The sequence below is a fragment of the Cyprinodon tularosa genome, unplaced genomic scaffold (assembly GCF_016077235.1).
Source record: "Cyprinodon tularosa strain WSP-4 unplaced genomic scaffold, ASM1607723v1 ctg36, whole genome shotgun sequence".
NCBI classification, from domain to species: Eukaryota; Metazoa; Chordata; class Actinopteri; order Cyprinodontiformes; family Cyprinodontidae; genus Cyprinodon; species Cyprinodon tularosa.
In genome coordinates, this window is record NW_024039074.1 from 969,794 (window position 1) to 994,554 (window position 24,761).

Here is a 24,761-nt window from a genome sequence, read left to right on the forward strand (position 1 = left end):
AAATGCAAGCATCGTTGTGCAAGAATGGACTGCTATCAGTCAGGATTTGGTCCAGAAGTGGATTGAGAGCATGCCAGGGCGAATTGCAGAGGTCCTGAAGAAGAGGGGTCAACACTGCAAATTTTGACTTGCTGCATTAACTCAAACTGTCATCCCAACTGTCATTAAAAGCTTTTGTTACTAATAATGGTTCCAATTGTATTTCTGTATGTGATGACAACATCTGACATACACACATAAAAACCAGAGGGCAGCAGATCATGTGAAAATATAATATTTGTGTCATTCTCAATGCCATGACTGTATTTCACTCTTACGCAAGCCGGTAACATGGCACTGCTTTATGCAACCTAGCCATGCCTACCCTTGTTTGAAACCTTATTTCATTGTCTACAAAGCCAAACAGCCCATTGGGTCTTAACCAATAACAGCAGGACTCTATCAGGCGTAATATCACTCTACTCTGTGCATCATTGGCTGACTTGCAAGACTTCATCGGCTGTCCCTGTGTGAGGGACCAAACTTAAATAAGGACAAAAGGTGTTCAAAATTTGAAAAAGTACTTTCATTTAATTGTGTAAAAAGGGTTAACAAAGGCTCAAAAGCAATACAAAATAACTTAAATACAGAATCTGGGCCCAACTTAACTGAGGTCAACTGAGGATTTAACTCAAACAAAAAACTGACCTGCAAACAAGGAACTAATTGCTGCTTAAAAAGGGATGGAGTAACCCAAGTCGACAAAATGAGGGAGGCATCACATAACAAAAGAACCAATAAATACAAAATGAACCATTCTATGAAACAAATAAAGCAAAACTAACTTACGTAACAGAAACAATAAATGAGTATTTAAGTGACAAACTAATTGAAAACTTCTTGAAACAAGTCTCCCCCGTCAGTCTTTCAAAGACGGTACGCTCCACATTTCCTTCTCCAGCTGGTTTGTATCAGCAGCACCTCAAACAAAAGAACAAGTGTAAATAAACCATTCAGACAGACATTAACTAAAGTGTGCACCCATTAGAAAATACCTGTCTAAAATAACCAACTTAAATATAAATTGTAATATAATATAAAGCAAGAAAAGAAAATACTAACACGATGTGGTGGTGGGGGGATCATCCACCACACCCTGAATCAAATCGAGTCATACAAAGATGAAAGTGATGAAAGACGATGCTCCATATCCTTTTCCAGCTAGCTAGATATCAGTGTTTCTCATCTGCTCCTGGAGTTCTGTTTTGGGCATATTTTGTTTTTTTTTTTTTTATTTGTGTTTGCAGATATTTCTTATTTGAGTAATTCTTTTATTCTAAATGTTTGGCAGTGATCAAGCCTGAGTGTTATCAAAGAAATGGAGGTGCAATGTGGTTACTGTTTTTTGTTTGTTTTTTTTTTTCTTTTCATGGAATGTTTTTCTTACAATATGCCTGGTTGGTTTGCATAGCTTTATTTTCACTTTAATGATTCAAGTACTAACTTTAAAACAATTTTTTTTTCTTTTTACCCAAACTAATTGTTTTGCAAAAATTAAAAGAAACACACGAAAACAGAACAGATCTCTAAGTAGATCGCATGAATTAAGATCAAGCACTAAATATAATATTAAAAAGAATTTAAAAAAAAGAGTTTAAGGAAAACTTACCTTTGCTTTCTTTCCTCTTAATGTTCTCTGGCTCACTTTTGTATTTTCTGTGTTAGCATCATTTACGTGTTTGCAGTGGGTTATGTATTTGCAAAACGTCTGTACTCTGCTGCTCTCAGTTTTCTGTGTTTACTTATTATGCTTTTTTGTTTTGTATTTGTTTTGTAAGTTAATCAAATTTTTGTATAATTTTGAGATTGCTGTCCTTTCTTAGTTTGCTGTGGATTCATTGCTTTGCATAACCTGTGTGACTCTACGCCTCCATAAAAAAGCAACATCTGTTTAAAAACAGATTCATTTTCCCTGCATAGCAAAATTACTCATATTGAAGTGACACACTCAACTTCTCTGTGTGTGGTATAACAGCTATAAGCAAGGACAGCATGTGACATCAAAGGCATCAGTTGTGCTTTGTAGTGTCTTTTGTCTCAACAATTGGTCAAAGTGCAATACGGTGGATTTATTGTACATTTTTACCTTGGACTGGGTCAGTTTACAGAGAACTAACATGCACTTTGGGCCACAGACAAACAGATGTTCCCAGTAATGAAAATGTCAGAATGGCTCAGGACAGAGGAGAAAATCTAAAAGGTCACCAGTGAAAGCAGACTGAACCACTTCCAGACCCCTCTGTTAGGACCAACTCTCAAATTATTTATATTGTTACTGGGGCAGAAACAGAAATGTTTAGGGGTTAGAAGGAGCATCAGATAGAAGGAAATAGTCTTTTCCTGTGTAGAAAATCAAGAAGTTTCTTAATTTCTTTGTTGCTTCATTTGAGCTTCTTTCCACCGTACTCATCATTTCATTTTGCAGCCTCTGTTCATTATCTTTTTAGCCTTTGGCTCTTCTCATCATACCCTATCTCAGTTTCTATATTCTCTGTCATTCGCTGTCTATTCAGCACAGATTAGCAGAGATCAATTTACCAGCCAATGCTGACTCATGCCACTGTGACTCTGTTGGTATGCAACGATCTCCAAGACGAGCTTTGAAGTGAATCTTCTTTCACATCTCTTTGTTAATCTGATATGCATTTCCTGTTTGTTTTTTGTTTTTTTTGTTTGTCTGTTTTTATAGCTTTTTTCCCCCACACATTTTCCCCACAATCCTGACCTGGACAAATGTATCATAACAAGTAAACGTTTAATTAAAAACACTGAAGGTTTGATTTGCTGCATTAAAGTTATCTAACAGCAAAATTTGACTTTATTTAAAAAAAATCTTACCTTTGAGTTCTTCTTGTTGGTGTTGGAAATTAATTGCTCTTTTTTCTGAGTGCATGTTCATCGCTATCAAAATTATGCTACACTTATACCAGTGAGTGACACAGGATTTGTCGTAGATGCATTAGACAGCATTACCAGCATTTGATGGACTTTGGCACTTATACTCTGTCCATATAAAATTAAGCATGCATCGTGCTTAGAATCACAATTATCACGAGAAACAAGCTTAAGAGCATGAAAATGAAAGACATGAATGCACAGAGATGGATTCACACACTCATTTTCAGGGCACTCACCCACGATGTGTTCATAAAGCCAGCCAACACAGCTCTCTCTGCACAGCAGTGGCACAGTGTTCAGCTTTGATACAGCAGGTAATAAGTCATCAAAGCAGTGAGAGCTGAAGAATCCAGGAAATGTTTATTATACCTGTCCTCACTGACAAGACTCTCATAAACAGGTTACAAATGTGCTGTAGGTGCCTTTTCTCTGAGGATCAGTTGTGTTATTTAAGCCCATGCTGGTCAAAATCTAGGATATTGTTTTCAGGACATTTTATTTGAAATGTGCTGTAATCGAAGTGTTGCGGTTCGATTTACTAGATTTAAATAAACGTCTTTTTTGCCATTTTCTTTTTTTTTGTCTGGTCTTGTGACCTAGTTATAATTTGACAGTTTTATATTTGTTCAAGTGAGTATTCAGGGTAAAGAAGCTAATAGTTACATCTAAAAATACCAGCTATTCAGAGATAAACAGAAGCTTCTCATAGCACGTCTCTTAGGTTCTTGGTAATAAGGTACTATTTACTCATTTGAGCAAATGTACTGTGACCAAAACTGTTGTTTTGTTGTCCAAAACTTGGATTTGGGAAAACCTATCTTTGGCAAAAGTTGTCCCTAAAAATATCCTGATTTTAGTCTGATGAAAGAGAGAAACATGTTGCCTATAAACTGTAATTATGGTAGGCATATAAAGGTGCAGAGTGAGCAGGTTGCTCATAACAGCTATTACAGCAGCTGTTTAGAAGAGCAGTTACGACACATTCAAAAAACAAAAGAATAAAGCAGGGCGTGAACTTATCTGGTATATGGGCAAACCAAAATATCTTGATTAAAACTAATCTGCATCCAGGACTAGCCCAATCATACACTACACTGATACTGAGATGGAGATAGAGCAGAAGGGAGTCCGAAAACCATGTGAAAAAAGATCTCTTCAATCAAATGCTGTCAGAAGTGTCAGTTTGAAAGCAAGGTTTGATTGGCCAGAGACTTGAGCTATAACGATTGAGAGTCATGGTGATGAGGGGACGATGAGCAGATGTGGCACAGTGAAAAAGTAACTATGGTAACCTGGGCCACTTTCAGAACATTTCAGCTATGAGTTGGCTAAGCAAATTCTTTGGTAAATCTATTGAAAAATCAGGAACACCATTTTGTCTGTGCTCAAGTTAATTTGTAGCCTATTGTAAATTAGAATGACCATATTCTGATTTGCAAAAAAGGAAGCCCTTGCTTATTAAGACTTTAGGTTAGCTTGAAGTCTTTTAATGATAACATATTTATCAACAAGTGTATGTCTCAGTTCATTAAAATATTTAAACAACACACTTTTGAGGGCCATTTAAAGTCTATTAGGTGTAAAGATCACTTTATTTCAATTTTTGTAATCAAAGAAAAATCTGTAATCATAACAACTCATATTTTGAGTCATGCTGGACAAAGGCACAACAATGCGAAATAAGATCCTAAAAATAAGAAATAAGATCCCTACTTTCTGATCCATTATTTCTATTTTTTCTCTGGTATTCCTTCTCTTTCTTCCTCCCTAGAACACATTGGCACAACCAAAAGGATGAATGCATCGCAAACACCTATTGCTATGATGGAGTGGTGCACATTTTTTTTGTATTAAAAAACATACACTTTTCAGAAGTACTTAATGTAGCAACTTGCTCTATTTTGAAGTCATTTGGTGGATTTATATGGCTTTAAAGAGTTGCTCATTTGGATTAAAGGTCCTACAGAAAGACCAAAAAGGAGTGTCATTGAATGTGGTGGTCTGGTCTGGTGTAAGATGCCAGAGCTGATTTTTTTTTTTCTTCCACCACAATCCACCCTGGATATGTTTAAAATCATTTTACTAGACTGATCTTTGCAGTGAAAACTTTGGTTTGCACTTGTAGACATAATAGTGTATTGTGTCCAGAAGAAAAAACAAGTCCTGTAAGGGGAGTTTTGGCCTAGTGGTTAGAGCAGTGCGCTTTTGCTCTGAGAAGGTTGCAAGTACGTGATTTTATCCCCTACAGCCTCCACTCTGGGTCTCTGAGCAAGACCCTTAACCCCACACTGCTCCCCTGGTGCCGCACAATTGCAGCCCACTGCTCCCCAAGGGGATGGGCTAAATGCAGAGAGTTATTGTCCCCATTGTGAAATCAGTAAAGTTCAATTTCTACTTCTATCTGGTTTCTCTTATTAAAGGAAATTACCAAATTGCCAAAGAAATACAAAGTTTTATTAATGAACTAAACAACAAAAGGCAGCACAGGGCTGCAGCATAAAGAGAGAGAGAGGAATATCAAGAAAAGACTCAAGATTTTATTTTGTATTTTCAGATATAGTCAGATATTTGGCCAGTTTTTTTTGTGACTTGGTAAAGTAGAATCTCTTAGGTTTTGTTCATATTGTCCTTTTCAAGCTTTTATTGTCATTACAATGTCACAAGTACAGAGCAACAAAATGAAATCTCTGCATTTAAACCATCCCCATAGGGAGCAGTGTGCTGTCATTGTGCAGCACCCAGGGAGTAGTATGGGGTTAAGGGGTCTTGCTCAGAGAGACAGAGAGGCAGTCTGTGGGAGTGGGGCTTGAACTCAGAACCTCAGGAATCCAAGCTCTATGCCCAAATCACCAGGCCGCCACTCCCCACACATGTCTACTCTGTTTGGAGATGTGAAAAAAAAAGGGGTTAACGACAGGAAATATGGATGTGGCAAGTATCCATGAATTGAAAAAAAATGAAGAGGAAGATACAGTCACCTGGGAATTTACATTGTTCCGCTTGTAGCTCATATTTTTTTTTGTTTGTGTTTTTTTTTAACAACTATAGCTTGTTTGGCCTTTCAGGAGGAATTTATTTAAAAAATAGAATTTATTTAAGATTGAACAAGAGCGACTCCAGGTCCTCATCTAAAGATACACAACTTCTAAAGAGTATCTGAAACAAAAACTGTGTTTTACAAAAGAACAAAAGTAGGCTGAATAAAACAAGAGAGTATGATAGAGTAAGACAGAAAGATTTTATCTTAGATTCAAATTCAGAAGTAGATGAACATAACAGTTTAGGACGCCTTGTGTACAAAATGAAAATGATAGTGATTTTGCTCAATGAATGCTCATGTATCTATTTTGAGTTTTTATAGGGCAGCTATTGTAGGTTTTGTGCTGTTTGTTGTATATGTAGTTTGTTGCTTCTCAGTCTGCAGGATAATGGTTTTATTTAGAGTTTTTGGTTCTTTTTAGCAATATTTACAGTAAGATGCTTATGTAGCCCACCCACAGTGATCAGAACGTTCCTGTCCCCAATGAATTTAAATGAATATATTTGATGAACTTGCTGTTTTGCTAAATTCCCCAATGTTGTTGCTCGAAGATGACATATCTGCAACTTGAGCGATTTAAATTGAGCTCATTTGGTTTGCTTTTTTTTTTGTAGCCATGCAGCTTTATTTCCTATTTATATCTGTATTTCTGGGTGCTTCCTAAGATTGTTTTATTGGACATTCAGAAAAAAATATGTTCTAATGACTTGAAACACCTACATATGTCTATCTTAAGTGAATTTTCAACTGAAATGTTCTGTCACATATCACTAGAACATTTCATTTGAATTTTATTTTAGGTAAACATTGTCTCCTCTTATAATTTTGATCTTGTATCGTTAGAATGTTGCGTTCACTGAGCCCTGCTGCACTGTTCTGTAACTATTCCACTACACTATTATCTCAACTAGACTTTGACGTGGCCAATCCAACACATTGATTCATTTTGACCATTTTGTTGTAGATTCAGTGCTATAATTAGAAGCACTATATTGCTGATCTAGTATAAACCAAACTTATTGACAGGTCTCATAGTTGAGTAACGAATACTTTGGTATAAAGATGAGTTTATTGTTCAATCGCTGATGTGTCCAAAAAAAATGAATATTTGTAGCATTTTACCACTGAATCTGAGAGTTAGTATTGGTTTTCTTTTCATTTTTTCTCTATGCACCCAGTGGTCAATGTACTGTGGTCCCATTCATTCTACTATTTTAGATATTATGGTTTAATATGAAGTTTTAAAAAAGAGAAAAGAAGTTAAACCTGTAAAGTTTTTTGGTAATGGTCCTGTCATGAATGCCATCAGTAGGAACACTAAGTCATTGCTAACTCTTAATAACAACAACAAAGCAACTGTGCTAGCTTCTAGGGCTGGACCATTAGTCACATTTATAATAAACTCTCAATTAACATTAACATTTTTGGTCATGATAAATTTATAGGAATAATGCTGAGAGTGGGGTTGTGGCCTCAGAGAAGAGAAGATAGAGTTGCATCTAGCAAAGTATATTCCTGCATATAAGCTTGGATTTAAACATTTTCAATGCAACAGTAAAGTTACTAAACACTGGATTCTGACCAAGATATATCTTTGCTGTTAAGACTGGACAGTAGGAACTGAGGCCTGGGTTTTTGAGATTTTTTTTTTCTTTCACTCTGATTGCAAAAAACAATATTTGAGAGAGCTTTTTTCTCCTTGGAAATCTTTTATCAGATGTCAGTTTATCTTTTATCAATTCTATAACAAAATACTTCCTCTGAAAAAGTTTTCTTCCGTATCAAATAGCACCAGTTTTTGCTATCAGTGTGAAACTGTGTTTTCTCCAACATATGTATTTTTTCTTTTACAGATTTCTTGAGTATAATAAAAACACAGAAATCACTACATATTTTTTATTACTTTATTGTCTTTTAAATAGGAAAAAGTAACTTACACAGGACAGCAATGACATGATAAACAAAGGCAAAGTCAGAAGTATTCACAAAGAAACTTTGTTCATATGCGGGACACAGCTTTTAATTTGAGTCCTCAGCAGATCGGCACCACCTTTCATTAACCTGCCCCGACCTGGCCATTAATTCACATTCCTGCTCTAATTGGGCAGTGGTGTGTGTAATGGATGCTGCATTCTCCTGCCCTACGTGTGGAAAAGAGAGACATTGTGACATTGGCAGAACTGTCATGGTCTCTCAGCTCAGTTTTCGTCAGTCAGGCAGCCTTGATCCACCCACATATGACGAGTGACAACTGCTTTCTTAAAAGATGAAACTGTAATAAATCTGAGGAAGTGGGTGTGGCTATCTTGTTACATCACTAGGAAAATAAGGACATACTAATGTTAAATTTAATATCTCCATTCTAATGGAAAATAAAGAAATGCTCATTAAAAATCTCTAATTTCTGCCAAAGATTTTAGTTTTATAAACAACCCTTCATTGTTGGGCTAAGAAAGAGTTCGAGGAAATATTTGCCTCAAATGGATCAAGGATAAAGAGCCTGAAGAGATGAATTTAGATTTCATATCATATTTAGCTTGTTTTGCTGAAGCTCGAGCTTAAGTACATTACAAAGCTCTTGATGCATCTATCTACTTACCTTCTGACTTTACCAATGACACAAAAGAAAAACAATAATGACCAAAAGATGTGGCAAGAAACGTTTTCTCCATGTAAAGCAAGAGAGTACAGTTGGTGCTATGGTATCTAGAAAGGACTTAAAAGGGATTTCTATTTGAATCTTTTCAAGAACCTAATTTACATTTTTGCCTGCAATTTATTTGGGTCTATCTACAAGAGCCTGTGTAAACATTTACATAGATGTGTACTTAAATATGGGGGAGAAACTTGTTTCCACATATTTAATGGTTTTGGTTTGTTAAGGCTTGGAAGAGCTTTACTAATGGGAAATCCAGTGATATACAACTACCAAGGAGTACAAATGGGCTTATTCCTAAGGTATGCAGTCTGGTCACTTAAGTACATAAACCTTCTCAGTCATAGACTGTAATCCATGATGTCCAAGTCTTGTTACACAATACCCTGAACGTGCTCTGATGAACACAGAACTGGCGGATGTGGTGGTTATTTTAGTGAAATTTACTTGATGTGAAAGGAAAAGGTTTTAGGTAAGCTGGGCTCCTTAACATGGCGCATTGCTTGTTATTACTGGAAATAGCAATCATAAGCTGGGTACATTGCAATGTACATTCTATTTGTGTACCAAGACACACACAAAAAAATACTCTGCACATCTAACACCTCTATCGCCATTCAGTTATTTTTTTGGACCATGTTATGTAAGTAAAGGTTGAGTAAAAATTTAAGCAGATAATTATAGTGTAAAATAAGTATGACTAAATGCACTGACATTGCTTTTCTTTCCATATAATTGAACGGATGTGCCTATCAATGTGGCTTCTGAGTGTCCATCCATTTCAGTCTGGGAACTCTGTGAGATCCACTATCAAAGGTTAGCTTTTCTGGAAAGATCCTAGAAAATATAATAAAACATACATTTTCTTTCATTGTAAATCCAGTGATTAAACAGGGAAGGTTTGTTTATTCATGTAGAACACACAGGAAATATGTGACACACAATCCTCTACATGGTCTTTGCAACCTAAACCAATAGTTGTGTGGGAGATTATTAGGCTGTGCTGGTGGGAGTTAAAGTTTCTCTTATACCTAATAACTGTGCAGCTTTAGTTTATAAATTATGTGTGTGACTTTAGTGTATTACCTGAAGTTGCCTGTGCCAACACACACAGTGACTGTGGCTTTAACCCAGTCAATAAGCATTATTTGCAAAGCAGTTTTATGAGTTGCTGTGAAGTAAAGGCTGCTGAATCGTCATCATTTTTAAGCCTCCATATGTCCTGTGGCTCCGCTCTGCTGAGCTGCTACTTTTACCTGCTTTAAATTCCCCCAAATTTGCAGAGGAAGAGATGGAACACCACTGTCACCAACAGCTGCATGCACCAACTCTGGGGATTTAAGTGCAGCCTTAATGAATGATTTAGCTTTTCTTTAAATGTAGTGAACTGAAGGGTGTAATTATGTGAATCTTTTAATGTTATGTTAATTTTCATAATAGCCAGGAGAGAGTTTTAAAACATAATCATAAAAATTAAAACCCACAGAATGCAAAATTCATGGACTTACATTGTTGCCATATTCGAACCTGCAAGCAGCCCCTGCTAGAGACGCTGAAAAATAAATTTCAATCTGAAAGCTCTCACGGAAAGAAAAAGACAATTTTATTGATACAATTATTTTATGACTTGGTGCTCAGAACTTGGCAGGGAACATTAGTGCTGAATTTGCTTTAACATGCATAAGCAGGTGTATGTGAACAGGGACGTTACCCCCCAGGCCTGAAACTGGTGGTGGGGTGGATAGATGAAGTTGGTTCAGTCCATTGATTGCTGGTTGGTGAGGTAATCGCTTGAGCTGAATTGGTGAGATCCAGTAGATTGTGTGAGCTGATATCACTGCATGAAAAGTGAGATTTTCGTCCCCGTAAACCCCCGTAAACTCCCGCAGATCTGCCTGATTTTCGTCAGTTTCCGACAATTTGCAACCCGTGCTTGTCCGCGTTTGTCGTGCCACAAATTGTCAGAAACGGACAGTGACGTAGGTGGAGAGCGATAAGCTGTACTAATGGCCCTAATTAGCATATGAATGCAGCAAACCCGCGCGGCTGACCAGGTCTGGCTTGAATAACCTTCTCAGTATTGGCTGAAACCACTATTCTCAAACAAATGAAATCGCTCGTGATTGGCAGCAAAACCACACGTGGCCACGCCAGGCTTTAATTTTCTTACTGAGTATTGGACGGAACCACTTCTTTTTAAACAAGTGAAGTCGCTCGTGATTGGTTGGCATAAGAGTCCGGGAGGATTTACAGTCTGATAGGGACAAGGTTGAAGAAGCATCATGGAATAGCCAGATAGAGCTTAGCTACAATGGTGGAGAATGGGATGGAGGTGGGTTGAATTGTGGTCATCTGAGTCATAATCAGACATAGTGCAACCACTGCTTGCCATTTGACTTGGTAGGAGGCTGTGTCGTGGATTTGAAGACCTTCTAAAATGAACTCTAGATGATGTTTTGGGTTCGTGGAGGTGTGGTTCAAAGCTGATTGGTTTGTGTCAGAGGCAGATGAGCCTCTGATGATGAGGGCAAGTCATATAGTTTCTTCTGCTGAACCTCCGCCTAGGCTTTGAGATTTGACCCAAGCCAAGATTTTTGGGGGAACTAAAATTTGATGTTTTTCATTTTTCTTTAGTCTGGTAGATTTTAAAGGTTTATAAATGTCAATTCAATACATTTCTTATCAGATAATTCCAAGATAAATAAAGTTATCCTTAAAACAAAAATTTAAAATTGTGAAAAAGTGTGTATATCTTCACTTGTTTCAGAAAGTAAAGCTATAGATTTATACCACATTAAGTAAAATATTTCAAGCCCAATTATTTATCCTAATTTTGATAATAATGAAAACCCCATGTAAAGTATAGAACAAATTTAGATCGAAAAAAGCTAGATAAAAAGATGTGTTTAAAATAGAAATTTCAGGCCTCTAAAAAAGTGTGTCCATTTATATGCACCCATTTCCAAAGTTTTAGGATTATTTAAATCTGCAATAATAGAAATTTAGGAAAAGTTTCTTCCTGGAAAGGCTTTAAGAATGCATGTCACTGCTCCTATTTTTATAAATGGTGCTGCTTCAACAAACCAGCCTTTGTTTAAATATTTAGTCATTGGCTTCTGTATAAAAAACAACAATCTATCGGGAAAACACATTGGTATACCCAGCACAAGCTAAACCTTACGAGAGGGCACAGAGAGTTTAAGCAACCATAGAGCTCAATGCAGCTTCCTGTGTGATGAATTTTTGGAGGAATTTTGCAGATGTGGTCTTCTGCTTCTATACCGAAAGCCGCGACTTTGCATAACGAAACAAAAGCTGTATTTGCTAATTGGGAAAATGTTAAAAAAAGATAATGGAGGACAGAGGGGAGATAATCAGGCATAAGCATTTTGTCTTTCAAATGCTGATTGCATCTTTTTGTTGTCTTCTTTCTTAGGTGATTAGAAAAATCCCAAGGACACTGTCAGGTATTCCAAATCAGCACACTGAGGTAAGTGAGAATGTGTCTTTTCCTTTGCTCTGTCATTATATCCATATTTTTACTGGCTGTTTTACAGAGCTTCTTGAAATGTTGAGAGAGCTGATAATGATGGGGGAACAGGCTAAGGTGAAACAATTAGGAATACTGCAATTTGAAAAGTTAAGTTTATTGAAACCTTAGGTTTGACAAATATAGGTATAATTCAGATTTTTTTGTACATTTCTCTTCTTGGTTGGCCCAAAAACTATGTGTTAACTAAAGCTAGTCTTTAGATCTTATCGTAGTGTCATCTCTATCTAGTGATTAGCTTGAAACTGTCGTTAACTAAGCAGAATCTAGTCCTAACAAGTCGGATCCAACAACCTACATGAGGTTTGCCCAAATAGCTGTTACCTGTAATGGCTGGCCACTGCTATTGGCTCTTATCTTTGGCTGTTAATTCTTGCAGGCTGTTATTCAGATAACATCCCCAACGTCATTAGTGGTTAATTGTAATGAGGCAATGAGTCTAGCTTAGTGCTAGTCCGAGTTAATTGTGTAATAACTAGGTTCTGTGTATAAGGCAGTTCTTTTTGTCTCTTTCTTTGCCAATTAAGTTGATAGAAAATGATTTTAGGCTGCTCTCTTTAAGGCTTACCAAAAACAACGGTATAACATGTAACATACCAATAGGACCTAGTTATAAACCTTCAAAAAGAAAAAAATGTCTTTGGGTAGCATAGCATGAGATGTGTGACTGCTGAATTCCTTATGGGCCAGTGAACCAATGGGCTGCTCAGTATGTGGGCTCAGTATGTACATTTCAGGGCCTGACAGAAGTAGAGGCCAGAACCAAATAAGGCACCACCCCCCGAGTAAACATCAACTCAGGGCTTTGTTTGGATTCGCCTGTTTTATGGTGGAATTTCGGAATTGTGAGATTTGCATAGAAAGGAGGTGTTGATGGGGTTTGAACTTCCCTATACGTCAATTTCACCAACTGAACTATGGTTATACATCTACGACAATTTCAACTCTGTTTTGCATTCTATGACCCCTTTAAGATACTATCTGTTGCTTTCATCTTGAACGTTTATATTCAGATTAGATTTTCTTGAAGGAACCTCTGTGAGTTAAAGCTAGCATGAAATAATCACCAGCATGGTTTTGTCAATGTCCAGTAAAAAAAATCAGCTGCTAGATTTGCAGATAATAGTTTTTTTTCCTACTAAAAATATTCAATCAACTTAGAGAGAAAACTGGGGTTTAGTCAGCATTTTTTGTGACTGCTTTTTCTTGTTTGTTATTAAACCATTATATGTTTTTCTCGAAATCTCCTGTTAAGGCTATTTCCCCAATAACCCCCTTTGTTTTAAAGATAAATGGTATATTGTTCTGTATCTTTGGATACAGATGGTTATACACTTCTCAAAAGATGAATTTGTTTATCATTAAGAAACTGTAAATGCAGTATTTCATTAAAGAAAATGTAATCCCAGTAGGTTAAAAAATAATATATCCAAACCCAAAGAAGATTTTTTGCTAGAAATTAACAAAGAACAAAAAAAAAAAAAACAGCAAAAACAGACCAAAGACAGAAACAGAAATGTTCAGGGCCAGAAACATAATAACATGAAAAACATGAAAGTGAATATTACATCCTAGAGAGACTTGTTAGTCTTTACATCCTTAAGGAGGAAAGAAGTATCTTGACTTTTGAAAGAGATGTACTTCAGATTAATTATAATTTAATATTTATTGGATTTTTAAATCTCAACTTCAATCATGTTTACTTTATTATCTTGGTGGAAAAGGTAGTTCCAACTGATAGACTTTTTGGTCTGTAAGAGAAAAATGTTCTTTACCTCATACATCACCCGTGCTTTCTGCACAGAGTTTTGTTTTTCCATCCTTGCAAGCAATATTTCTTTGATTTCAATTTAATTCAATGTACAGACACATTGCAAATTTCAATTTGGTGAAAGATAATTATATTTTCCTGTCTTAAATGTGTAAATATACAGGGCTTTTGCAAAGGAAGACAGGATTGAATTAAAGCAAGAATGCATGTATATTGTTGATTCCCAGCAGACTCTTTGTGCACTTAGTCTTTATCAGAGATGCAGTGTTAAGGAAGTAGCCTCTGATGTGGCTAGTTTTTGCAAACAGCATTCTTTTGCACATGTATAGACTTTGTGGGCAAGTACTGGTTAAGGAGAGAAGCTTAGCTCTGCTGATCCATTCTAAACCCTAATTGTTCACTGCAGTTTGTTGTCATTGAACCATACTACAACATAATGTAATGATGATGATTATAATGATGTAATTTGACCTTTGAATAATGGTAAAGGAAGTCTTGGTTTTTGAAGAATCAGAAGGGATCCTCTGTATTTTAGGTGTTTATAAGGATGATGAGAGAAATTGATTTGTGAATAAAGTAGGAATAAAAGTTTTATAGACAGAAAAACATCATGTTTTACCTCCATTTTTTTTAAACTATGTAAACTCAATGTTCAAATTGAATGCTATCCTAACATGAGAACCTCTTTCCAGTCCATGTCTAAACAGCCCATATACCGGTACATATGGATGAAAGGTTCAAATACAACAGAAATTATTCGTTGCAACAGTGCAGCCTAAGAGCTAAGACCAAAAGTATATAAAGCTCACACAAGGGAGGTGTCCATTTCTTTATATCTATGCAATACATACCCTTAACAGAGTACTATAAAACCAAATATGCTACACAATCTTCCCAAGGAGTCAAGACTTTCTTTTTTAAACATGACTTTCCTGCTTCAGATGGTTCTGTTTGAGTTTTCTGGCAGTAAAGTAAGTTGGCTCTACGAGGTGACACATCTAGTAACAGAGCAGCATTTGTTTTTGCTCCCAGCATCGCCTCTCTCTGCGGTTCTGTTTGATTTCATAAAGCCACTTCTGTTTTCTTGTTGTAGGAAACAACTGTGAAATCAGCCTAACCGCTCTGGATACATGACAAGATTTGGCACAATAAGGCTGACTGCTCCGTTCCTTTGTGCTGTACAGGAACAGGCACCTGGATCCCATCTCACCCCAAAGCATATGCTGCACGGGCCTGGATTCAGGAAAGGCACATGTGCCTTTCTGCTCTAACTAAACTGAAAAGTAAAACAGCCGGATCCTGCCCGATTGAAAGCAAATTAAATACTCTATAACCTAGTGTTAGGAAATAATACATTCAGTTTAATGTGTTTGGATTTACATGACAAATTATTTTAAGTAAGAAGCTAATTAGTCTCAGTCTAAATCCTCTAAAAATCAATGAATTCATTCAAAATCAAAATCTGGTTCCATCCATGTACTTTCAAATTATTCAGTTTCCATTTAGGACAAACATGCATGCATAGATAATTACTCTAAACACTTGAAGCTGATTAAATCCAAAGTTGAAGTTATTTTCTATGTCACTGGAAAAATGTAGAATAACAGAAACCTAATTGAGGGCTTATTAAATACGTCCTGCATTTTCTTGGAGCTTTTATTAATTCAAGGGTTTTGCATTAATACAATGTTGATTTCAAATTTACTTAACAAGTTGTAGACAAACTGCTCACTTTACAAATGTAGACAAGTTTATTGTTTCCATCAAGGTATTTTGTTTTTTCAGTAACTCGCGTGTGATTCTTTTCCGTATAGTTGCTGTTTTTATGGCATGTACGTGAGTTGCCTGACCATGCCTGATATTTTATGTCAAAAAGCATTTTGTGCAATACCCCATTGCCGCAAGAAGTGAAACAACTCAACAGCATGATGCTGCCATTAATTTGCTTGAAGAAGTTGTTAAGTTGGAAACGTCTTACCTTTACCGCTTCATATATCATATATATTTTTTGTCACTACATCTGAAGCGATCAATCTTTGTCTTATTTGAGCATAAAGGTTGTTTTTTGTCAGACAGTATTTGGTCAGTCCGTGTAGCAACCTGCTAATTTTATAGTAGCTAAATTATCCTAATTTGAACTATAGGTTTTTCTCTTTTGGTTGATACCCTATTGGTCTATGTTGATGTAAAGTCAATCTGGCGAGTTTCAAGGTCATTGAAGGTTAAGCCTTAGTGAATTACTGTTACTTAGCCATCTTTTAGTTGCAAAGATGATCTTATTGACCTCTACTTGTGTGGCTTTGTTTAAACTGAGATTTGAGAAATTACTTTACTAACTTGTTTAAAATAGTCTCTCAAAGTATGCCTGAAATCCTATAATTTGCCCAGAGTTTAGACTATTGGCCTATCAAATGGTCCCTGACAAGTTGTCACCAGTGCTAAATGCTTCTTTTGAGTACCCAGAAGTTATGGACTAGTTCAGTTGAAAAAAAAAGAAAAAGAGGCCGGAGGAGTTGGGCTTTAGATTCGAACAGGGCCAGCCTGTTACAACTGTCACCACCCCTCATTTAATCTAAGCTCTGTCGCCTAGCAACCGTGACAGGTGATGCTTCAAAGCAGGCAAAGAATGAATTTTGCACTTCTCACCACTACTTTGTGAGCCAACGTCATATTTGACGATCTTCAGCAGCAGTACTGTTGTTATGGATATCAGATTTATAGTTCAAAGGTGGTGGAATCTGAGCTTACATGTCAGGCAAACCCATTTGGACAAGGACAGATAAAAAAAAATTCCATAAACCAAAAATTACCCACAACATATCTGACTTACTGATCATTTAACTACTATCATTACTTTAAGACGAACCTATCAAAATACTATTACTGTATCACATTAAACTGTACTTAAAATTTTCACCACTATTAGCACGGAGTAGCCAGCTTGCTTAGAGCCGCAATGAATCATGGGATACGAAGCATACACCCAACCTATCCTTCGTAGCAGAGGAAAGAAGGCTGCATTTGTCGGCCGCATTGGAAGGAGTCTTTGGATTTGAACAGTCCACAGCTCTGCACAATGACTTAACTGGCCGATGAATCTGGCTTTTGGAGGACAGTGCCGCTGGATTTAACCACAACGATCTTCTGCCTCCTCCAGCCGACTAGCAGTTTTCCTGTCTGTATTTAAGAATGTTCTACAAACTGCTTTCAGTTAAGCTTTCAAGAAGTCCTGTCATATCTGGCTGAATCACTTTTCTTATGTTAAAAATAAATAATAAAAAAAATTCGGGGGAAAAAATCCAAAATCAATATAATTCTTAAGCACATAATGAACAACATTGACAATGAAACAACATTCTCAACAATGACAACCACAATGAAAAACATTCTCCTTTACTGCTGTATAAACTGAAAATACTGTAGCAAAGTAAGCTTATTTCTGCCTAAACTAATAACATATCAAACATTCACTATGATAGAAAACAAGTACATCTGCAAGATGTGAATCTATTAAACAGAGAGAAATCTCTTTGAAAAAATCAATAAGAAAAACTTTTAGAGTAATAGCTTTCAGAGCAGCTTGCAAATATCTATAAAACTTCAGTTTTGTGAAGACCTAATTTTGTTTTTCTGGCTATATAATGTTCAGGGAGGTTTGGGTGATGATTTTACTGCTGATTATTCTGAGTGAATTTAATGAAAGAGGTGGAGAGGAAAGAGGGGGGAGCAGAAGAGTAGACTTTAGATGGAGTATTGTGCAGGGGAGAGGAAAAAGGCAGAATTGTTGGAGGTAAAAAGAGATTAAAATGTGTAGACATGTGGAAGCAAAGGTGAGCAGCCGGATGGGGATAAAGTGGAGAGGACCATGTGATGGCCTGACAGGTCTCCAAAGGCTCCCGGCGGCGATCCAGCTGCTTCTAAAAGAACCACCTGAAAGAGGCCCGTTAGTGATGCCAACAATACCGGGAGGAGAATAGCAGTGGGAGAACAGGAGTCAGAAATGGAGAAAGAGAGCTTGGAAAATGTAACATCATGGGAGGTTGAGTGCAGGCATAAAAGGAAAGGCTCAGGCAGGCAGGACTCCAGGGGGGAGGCAGACTCTGAAACGAAAAGAAGTAAATGCAGCAGAAACTCTCTGTTCTGCTGTGACTGTGATAAACACAGAGAATACAACACAATCAAAAAACAAACATCCGAACAGCTGAGTCTCTGGGACATAGGAGCTGTTTGCCTGATTTTCACTCTGGGTCTGGATTGAGCAGAATTAGTCTACGTCCCTGCTGTGACAGACAAACTCTTCAACACAGTCTCCAGTATCAGTCGTACAAAGGACATTTTTCTATTTTAGTCTAAACAACTTTACTGTCTTCTACCCGATATGTACAGTGTAAAAACCTTGGTTCTATGGCAGAGAGCATAGATAAGACATTGGATCTCAACACTGTTTCCAACATAAAGTCAATGTAATGTCTGTACACAGTTACATATGAAATCAGATATTTAATTGATATTTAATAATTATTATTATATTTAATTTCATTGGTCCATTGTGCTAAAGGGATTTACATTCTTTTGATTGATTTTTAATGTATTTTACATTACATTATACATTCTAAATTATATATATATATATATATATATATATATATATATATATATATATATATTTGTGCTGTCAATCGATTAAATTTTTTTAATCGCGATTAATCGCATCAATGCCTGAGTTAACTCGCGATTAATCGCATTTTAATCGCAAATTTCTTTTCTGATTGAAAATCATTTAAATACTCTCGATGACATACAAAAAATACATACAGGCTAGGTTTGTGCCAATGTTCTTTTTTTTAAATGAAAACAGGTCACAGACACTGATTTATGCCATAGAAACATATGGCAAGAAGATGGGGAGGCATGTAGCAAAAAATAACAAATATGTAGCCAAAAAAAAGGCCCTGAAAACAGGCTGATGTAAAAGACAGTCTTTACAGTTAATACAGTCTTTTGAACAAAGACAAGCATTTTACCCTACTGCTATAAAATGTAGTACAGTTAACATTAGATGTTAATTAACCAAGATAATAATGAACAATTTTCAATCAATACATCAAAATCAATAGACCGACATCACTAGATGGAGGTAGTCTATGCTCTAGAAAGTTACTTTTCAGCCTCTTAACAAAAATTAGAACACACACACACCCACCCACCCACACACAGACACACCCACCGACACACACACGATACCGACCTGTGGCGTACACAGACAGCAAGAGTGCCGTAGCAGATTCCATTTCACCTCAGTAATCTGTTTTCTCAGCGTATTTCAGGTTGCTACTAGTTACCAGACACTCAACTTGTTTGTTGGTGGTGGGGCTTAAAGAAAAAGCACTAGCGCTACCCAGTGTATGAGCGTCTTTTTTCCTTGAGGAGCTCCGCTCTAGAAGCCTATGAGAAATGCATACACTGGGGGAAAATAGCCCTGCCCCCGCCTTCTCGCAGGCTGCAGCGGGATGTACTTGGAAAATTGTACCATAAAACCACATAGCGTTCATCTCACGTTAAAAAAATTATCGCTGTTACAATGGCCTCGCGTTAATGCGATAATAACGCGATAATTTTGACAGCACTAATATATATATATATATATATATATATATATATATATATATATATATATATATATATATATATATATATATATAAAAACTCTTCCTCACCCACCTTGGGTGGTTGCCCCCTTTTTTCCTCCAAGCTGTGGTCCTCTGGGACCTCTGGGCTCAGGAGCTTGAGGGTTCTGCTGCTGTTCTTAGAACTGTTCTTAGAACTGCACTTTAAGGACGGGTGTGTGTGTGGGGGAGGTGGTGTATTTCTCACAAAGCGGGGAACTTTTCCATAAATCATAGCATATTGTGGGGACTTAGTGCTCTAGATGTACACAACTTTTATTGTCATGTTGTATACACGGAGTGTATAAAAAACTAAAATTTTCAGAACATTTCCATTTAATAAAGTGCAGCAGTGATCAAATGTAAACAGTGTGGGTTTGAGGGACCGAGGTAAGAAGCATGAGGAGTCACAGGAATTAATACGAAATCTGGGGTTTTGTTTTTAACCCAAAAAATACATATGTTCAAGTCATAAAAGAGGTCAACCAAAACAGAGAAAATTTAACTCAAGCAAACTGTGCCTAAACTAACTGACTACATAAACAAACATAACTGATCTAACAACAGCAGCTGATGGAACAGTCCAATTTCCCCTCCTGCCTTTAGCAGACCTGAGCCCTGGCTGCTATCTTTTGTCTGGCGAAACTCCTAGGCACCATAGAAGGTAAGAAACAGAGTAGTGACAAAAACAGAATGAAGTATGAATGAGTGCAAACAAATACAGTGAAATAAATGTGTGGGCTTACAAATAGAACACATGTATTTGAACTAAGAAAAAAGTTTTGCAAACTAAAGTAAGTGTATGGATTAAATAAATAAAGATGCATGTATAGTACAGACTTGAGGTGTGGCCATGGATTTGACCATCACAGTGGGAGAAGATTCATGGTGAAAAAACGCATCGATATGTGCAGACAACTTTGTCGTGCTTCTGTTTTAAGTGATTATCTTAGTGGTAAAGTTGGGTTCATTTATGAATTAGAAAAGGCCTTCTCATATAAAAATACTTTTCAGTAAGCAGCTGTTCTTGATATCAGGATGCTCTTACCTGTTAGGATTTTGTTTGTTTGTGTCAAGGAATCTTTTTAACTTAATAATAAATGAATTTGTGACATTGGAGAAATTTACCTCTGCATTTAACCCATCCCCTTGGGGAGCAGTGAGCTTCCATCATGGCGCACCCCAGGAGCAGTGTGAGGTTAAGGGTCTTGCACAGAGACCCAGAGTGGCAGTCTGGCCACTTAATGCTAATGTTCTTTTCTGGCATTGATTTTAGTTGAGATTTAAAGGTAAGACAGTCTTATTATTTAACCAGCTCTTTTCCTTTATTATAATGGGTATTTACCAACAAACTTCTAATGTGAGATGCAATAATCCAACTATTTAAGAACCATGTCTATATCATTGACTCTAGAAATGCTCTCTTCTATATTGGCTCTACTTTCTACACTCATTCACTTTACAATCATTGAAAAATGGGGGATTTTTCAAGTTGGGGGATGTAACCTAACTACTGAGACATATTTGATGTTGCACGGCTACAATTCTGGCTCAAAGAGGGTTTTCTACAGTAGGTAAATTGATCAAATCGGAAATAAAAGAAGTGACATCAAATATGAAGACAGCATTTCCACTGAACTTGCAAAATTGGAAGGCTTTTATTTTGAACAAAAGTAATCTCTGGCGATTTCATATCACAGCTGGTGAGCTGATTTCCCAGATGAGTGAAATCAACAACTTTTCCCCTAGGTAATAATTATCCCTGTGTCACTTGTTGGGATTGTTCTCAACTGGGCTTTTAACTGTTGCTCAAAAAACTTGTACTGTTAATGTATAATTCAGATCAAAAGTGGATTACCAAAATTATATAATGGCCCTGAATGGGCCATAGAATGTTAGATTACATGTTTTTAACTAGCAAGGGTGCTGTTGAAAATACACGGGCTGATGAAGTGCAAAGCTTCTTTTACTTATTATCCTTTGATTTTAGACTTTAAAATGAGTTAATGAAAACAACTTTCAACTATTTTCTAAAAACCTTGCTACAAAAATAGGATGTTATAGTTTGTTATTTTTGGCTAGCTGTTGGTTGATTGCCTTACATCAGACTCTAGAAAATGTAGTTGTAAGAAGTCATCAACGGATAATTATGAATTTAAGGTACCCATACAAGCCTAAATCAAGAGCTGTTCATTATAGTGCTTGGTCTGAAATGCTGTGATTTTCCCTTTCCACTAAAAATGTTGCCATCATGTTGATATAAGTCCAAAGAACACTAAAAGTATGGCTGGCCGATAAAATGATAACAATATGTAGTGTGAAATACCTTTTTCTCGATTGAAGTATGAAACTTCCGCGTTAGGTTGACTTGTTTACCTACAGCAAAGCGGCACAGGTGTGTAGGGTTGGGCTGCAGCAGCCACCTCAACATAAAAAAAGAATGGTGTTCCTTCTGGAGAGAAACCAACAGAGAACTTGAGTAACGTTATGGAAAAGGAGGAGATGGTTAAAAGGAAGGACCCAAAACGTTTGGCAGTTTGGAGGTATTTTGGGTATTTAAAATCAGACGTAAAACAGAGTAGTGTGCACTGTAAATTGTGCGGAAGGCATATTCCAACAACCTTTTTTACCACCTGAAGCACCAGAGACAACCAGGGGAAGGCCTGCACAGCAGCAACAGTCCATAGTCGGCTTTCTCCGGGTTTATAACCTACACCAAAAAAACAAATACACATAGGGACATAACCTCTGCTATAGCATTGTTTCTTGCTAAAGGCGTGCAACCAGTTAACATGGTTGAAAATGAGGGATTAAAGCGGCTAATTAAGGTACTTGACCCTCGTTACCAACTCTCTGGGCGTAAAGTTTTCTCTCAGACAGCACTTCCAAAGCTTTATTCAGAGTCCTGAAAGATTGTTTAGGGAACAGGTTTTAAATTGTGATATATATTGATATTGCCTAAAATGAAAAGCAATGTCGTGATATGTAAAAATTCTATATCCTCCACCCCTAATTAAAAGGTATTCTATCAGATTATGCAGCAGCATTCCTGTTCGAGAGGATTTATCAGCTTTCAACTTTCTTAATCAATTTTTATCACTTTAGATAAAGAGAGGTGTACTTCTTTTAACCTGTGACTAAGCAGAGAATGTTGTAGGTATAATACATCAAAAATAACAACTATGTTCCTAAAAGTGGGTAAATGGTAAGAATAACATCTGATATCCATCAGTTAAGCTCCTGTAAGACTACAGTGGTGGCTGAAAAAAAGTCAAGTTTGTTGGCATTTTAAAATGTTCCATATGACTTCCCACAGCAGGCTATTCCTCCTGTGAGGCCCTATGATAATAGGCCCATATGTGCCGGCCACAGTGACAGTAATTAATTGCTACACAAAACTTACGAGGTTGCCCAGCGGAGAACAGTGACCTCTATACATGAGTGCAATGACACAGTGGGGTTTTTTACAGCAGCATTGAGGGAAAGACTGGGAGGAGGTTTGATGGGTGGTAAATTAGTTAGCGAACCGACCTTCCCCCATAAGGCAGCGATGGCGAATCCTCGTCTCAATTGTTTTGGGCCCGGATTAGAGAAGTGAAATGGTGTGAGGGTCAACTGGGAATTTATTGCACACTGCTGTTGACAAGACACCCACTCCCTGAGGTTAGTTTATTATGTATGAGATATGCAGAGACTAAGCAAAAGAAAAAGGGAATAACATTATAGAATAGATTGAATAGAGAAGATTCAAAGATGTGAAGCAAATCAGCCGGACGAGACGGGGAGGAGAGAAGACAGCAGTACTTCAGGATGAATGCAGAGTGAGTGGCAGCCACTTTCAGATGAAGGACGGGAGTAATGAGAAGATACACAGCTTCATTGGGAAGTGATTGCTTAGGTTGGATCAGAAAATAAAGTGGGGGAAAAAAACACAAATAGAAGCAAGTGGGGGTTATTGTGACTCAACAAAAACAAACTAATGAACTTGCTACAAGCTTTAAAGATAAATTATAAAATAATTGATCTCAGTGCATCAGAGATTCATTTCAGCTCCATGTTTTTACCTTTGGGGCACGCAATGATCCTCAAATATCAAGTAGCCAGAAAAAGGAGAAATTTGCATCATTAGGCAAGTCCTTCTTGAGAGATTTAGAAAGATAGAAGAAACTATTGGGATTAAACCAAGACAAAATAGAAAATGACTTCCACAGGTGTTGTCTTTTTTTTTTTAGCATAGGCACATACCATAACATGCTAATGGACAATCTGAGATCCAAATGCTTCTGGTAGCCCTTGGAAATGTTGGCCTTTATATGGTTTAAATAAATCCAAAGTAGAAATTTAAACCAATATTTTTCTCTTGCCATAGCCCTTTAATAATAAATTTTTAAGAACCCAGAGAGCATGATCAATAAGTCCTTAAAAAAAGGGTAAAACCAATTACTAAGGGATTAACAGGGTGCTAAATTGGTGGCTCAGTTTATATGCCTTGATAAGACCTGTTGAACAGCCTAATTGACTATAGTTGCATTTCAGTGTAGACACCTACTCCCCGCTCCTTGGCTGTGAGATGTTTGAGGGGTTTAATTCATCTACAACCTGTTACAGTGGAATAAGGTTGAGATTTTGGCTTTGGCTTGCCCAGGGCTTTCCATTTCTTATAGTGCATTCACATTGAATGCTGTCTGGTTTAATTTCTGCCCAAAGAGGAGAGTGAAACCAGACAGAGTATGACACTCTTTGAATGTTTGTCCTCAACTCTACTGGGACATATGTCTCCTGCCTTTATTATTGGACTTCAAAGAAGTATAAGGAGGGTTCAGTAGTTTACAACATCCAAAGAGGGGTGCAGGTTTATTGCGGGTGTTGATCAGTCACCTGTAACCACACAGCTGGATAAGACACAACATTTCCCTATCTGGGAGAACCATTTGTTTTCTCCGTTTGAAGATGAAACAACAGAACATTCCTTCAAGCCAAAACAGTCCAAATGACTGGAACTTAATACAAATAAATAAATGATATTTACATTTTTCTAACGGGAGCATTGCTATTCTATTACTCTATTACTATTACTCTTGGACTAGAGATTTGGTCATTTATAACTTCTTTGACATCTTTTCTGGAAGGCCGACCAGAGA

The 24,761-nt window shown here is 36.9% G+C and overlaps 1 protein-coding gene across 1 annotated transcript in view; it reads left to right on the forward strand.

Moving 5' to 3' along the window:
• The window catches only part of sgcd (sarcoglycan, delta (dystrophin-associated glycoprotein)), a 376,854-nt gene that overhangs the window by 136,606 nt on the left and 215,487 nt on the right, over positions 1-24,761 (forward strand). Inside the window, exon 3 of the mRNA XM_038295797.1 lies at positions 12,070-12,123. The gene's annotated coding sequence lies outside the window, so the exon portion shown is untranslated. The remainder of the gene's footprint in view (positions 1-12,069; positions 12,124-24,761) is intronic.